Raw genomic sequence first — 3,855 nt, 5'->3', positions numbered from 1 at the left:
AGATATTGACAAATTAATTCAAATTCATGTTATTAACAGGGTGCTAACTATTTTGTGGCTTGTATGGCCTACTCCCTCTTTGACTTGTTCATCTATGTTTCTAACATGCATCCCAGATGATATGGACTGAACAGAATTCTAGCTTCTATACCCCATATTTCTACCAAAGCGTTTCTCCCCTAGGATTTTCCACTTCCAGTGATATCATCCCTGTGTAGCTCAATTCTATAGTCCTAGAACCAAGTGACATACTTTGTTCTCAACTGACCCTTACCTCTCACATCTTTGTATCTACCATTTTTGACAGTCAACTCTACTATCCTAACAGGCCAAATCACCATCATCTCTGTAGATCTCTGTGGTAGTCTTGGACTTTGAATTTCATTCTATATCTCACCACATGGCAGCCAGAGGGAGGGTTTTTTTTTTTTAATGCCTGGTGCTTCCTTTAAAATTATCCATAATTCTTGGAGTAAAATCTAAACTTCTTAGTATATTTTATGTCCTATGCTCTGAGTTTCTTATGATGGGCTCAGTACAGGCTCCATCTCTGAATCTCCAGGGCTCAGTGGCTAGAATTAATGAATAATGGATGGATGGATGGTTGGGTGAGTGGGTGGATGGATGGGCATTTTCCTGCCTACTCTTTCGCTACAATAATCAGAACAAAGAAAGAAAAGTAAGAGAGAGATAAGGGAGGAAAATAGAAAGAGAAAGGAAGGAAGAAAGGAAGCAAGAAAGAAGAAAACTAAAAGGGAAGCATTCCTCTATAAAAGAGGAAATAAGCCGGGCGCCAGTGGATCACGCCTGTAATCCTAGCTACTCAGGAGGCTGAGATCTGAGGATCATGGTTCAAAGCCAGCCCGGGCAGGAAAGTCCATGAGACTCTTATCTTCAATAAACCACTAGAAAACCGAAAGTGGTGCTGTAGCTCAAGTGGTAGAGTGCTTGGGAGATCACCCAAGCCCAGAGCTCAAACCCCATGACTGACCAAAAAAAAAAAAAAGAGGGAATAATAGAGTTATTGTCACTTGCATGTTTTTCAGTATCAGTAAATCGAGTGCATTTTGGAAATTCAAGTTCTTCCCAGATAAATTATTGGTTTGTCTAAAGTAATTTTGTTTAAATCATTTACAAATTTGCTTAGAGTATACAATATGCTAAACTCTTTGTTCTCTGTACCTTCTGTTTTAACATTCCATGTTCATGTAAACATGTATAAAATGCTACGATTATTATTTGGAGAATCTAATTCTGAATTTGCTACTTCTCAATTGAATCAGTTTGGCTGTTATTGTCTTCCTAGCTATTTCCTTTTGGGTTTTGCACCTGAAGATTTATTAATAAATTTTCAAGCATACAGAAAAACTTCAATATTGTACAAAGAACACTCACATATTCACCATCTTTGTATCTTGCCATATTTATTTTTGATATCTATTTGTATCTCGCCATACTTACTTTTGATATGTATTTGTATACATACATGCACACACACATGTGTTAGTATTTTTGTTGAAAATAACTCTGTGGATATGAACTTCACTTGGGAAGATAAAAGCACAAGTCTGCATCAACTCAATCTCATTATTTAATCTAGAAAAATAACAATAAGTCAATGTATCATTCAATAACTGACTCATGTTTAAATTTTTCCCAGCTGACCTGAAATTACATTTTGTAATTTTTTTTCTCTAACTAAGATCCACAAGTAGTCATATTTTGCTGACTGTTATGTCTCTTAGAAGTCTCCTTTATGCCACAGCAGCCTCTTTCTCAAGAATAATTTTCATGACCCTGACTTCCTTTTCAAGACAAGGGTCTATTGTCTCTTAGTATATCCATGCTCTGGATTTGTTGTATAATTTCTTTGTGATGTTACTTCTTCAATTACCTGTACTTTCTCTAATCTAAAAGTTAAGACTAGAAGCTTGATTAGATTCAAGCTGAATACGTTTTTTTTTTTTTCTAAGAATGCTTGAATGGTGATGCCAAATATTCTATATTCTTTCAAGAAACCCATAATGTCTGGCTGATTGATGAGGCTAAATTTATCACCCTACCATAAAGCAGAGATTTTTTCCTTTACAATGAGCAATTTAATCTTAAACTAACCTCACAAAGCAGGCATACGTGCAATGCTTCCTGTGATCTGAGCACAGTGCAAACTTTTTAACTTCCATACTAGACTGAAAGTCAAGGATGAAGCAATTAAGGCTCCAATAGATCACCAGGCTTTGTCCCAGGAGAGAATCTGCTTCTGCTATATTCTTTCCAATTCTAATCAATGTATGTGAATGAGACCACAGACAATATTTTTGGTTCAAAATCTAAAAGAATAATAATGGTCAGATAACAATGACAACTCTTCTTTCAAAAAGGAGTGATTGAGACTTTATTATTTAAAAAACTCTTTAACTAAGATGCAGAAAGCTATTTTGTTGGGTGCCAGTGGCTCACGCCATTAATCCTAGCTACTCAGGATGCTGAGACCTTATGATCGAAGTTTGAAGATGACCAGACAGAAAAATCTGTAAGCGTGTTATCTCCAATTAAGCAACCAAAATCAGAAGTAGAACTGTGAATCAAGTGGCAAAGTGTTATCCTTGAACAAAAACACTGTCCTTGGACAGCACCCAAGCCCTGAGTGCAAGCTTCAGGACTGACATAAGCATGTGCGTGTGTGCGCGTGCACATACACACACACACACACACACACACACACACACACACAGAGCTATTTATAAAGGGTTAACTTATTTTACCACTTTCCACCCAGTGTTGCTTACTGTTGCTTCTAAGTAAATTTAAATGCTTTTTTTAATGCTTTTTAATGCTTTTCATTATCACAGAACATGCCACCTGTGCTGTGTGCAAAGAGGAAATGAAGAGAGGGAGAGGAGGTCAGACTAGGAAAGGCTGGATGGTCATCTCACTTCTCTTTCTTCTTGTCCTCATTCATAGCCAAGATCATCATGAGTTTTTGGAAGAGAATAATGAAATCTAAGAAGACATCAACACAGTGCCATATGTAATTCTTATCTCCATTTTCAGCCTTTTCAATAATGAGTTGAGTATCAAAAAGGATAAAGCCACACATGATCAACCAGTCCCATATACGGGTTTGTTTGGAAAAGCCAAATGGATTCAAAGAAAGGTTCCCCAGGGGAGACAAAAGCATCAGGCTCATGGATGACATCAAAATCTTCATGGTGCCCATAAAGGCAGTGGGAAGGATGCTGGGATTAATAGCAATGCACAACTCCAAAGCAGGGCCCAGGCCAACTCCTGTAAGGAAAACAAATCCAGCAGGAAATCCTAGTCTTTTCTGCTCGGTTTCATGACTATGAGGTGTTGCTGTCAGCCAAATCATCAATCCCAGGGAGCCCAAGGCATACAGCAGGCCAGCCTGGATGAAATGAGTGACCACGTGGACATAAACCCTCACATCTGACACAAACATACAGAAGGCAAAATCGGCATAGACCTTCTTCAGGTACTGCTGTGTCAAGGAAATTATGTGGGAGAATTTTAAGAGTAGATCAAAGTTGATCTTCAGATCAAATACGTTCATGGTTCCAGAATCAGTGTGACACAGTCTCCTCTCTTCTTTTTAACACACCTCAAAAGGTCACTCAGCTCTTCCAACACCAAAATGCCTTCTTATTTAATGATAGACATCGAACTTACTTTATTTTACAGTAGGTAATAATTTTAGAAACCTATTTACTTACTTGAATATAGACCAGAAATTGGGCATCGGGTGGCTCACATTTGTAATCCTAGTTACTTAGAAGGCTGAGATCTGAGAATCGTCATTTGAAGCCAGCAGACGGAAATGTCTGTGAAATTCTT

General features: G+C 37.8%; 1 pseudogene; it reads right to left on the bottom strand.

Annotated features, from left to right (window-relative positions):
• Window positions 1-2,932: 2,932 nt before the first annotated feature.
• Window positions 2,933-3,574, bottom strand: LOC105990747 (annotated as a pseudogene).
• Between the last annotated feature and the right edge of the window lie 281 nt (window positions 3,575-3,855).

Source organism: Dipodomys ordii, unplaced genomic scaffold (assembly GCF_000151885.1).
Source record: "Dipodomys ordii isolate 6190 unplaced genomic scaffold, Dord_2.0 Scaffold67, whole genome shotgun sequence".
NCBI classification, from domain to species: Eukaryota; Metazoa; Chordata; class Mammalia; order Rodentia; family Heteromyidae; genus Dipodomys; species Dipodomys ordii.
The sequence above is the reverse complement of the archived record's forward strand: the minus strand, read 5'-3'. Positions and strand labels throughout refer to the sequence as shown.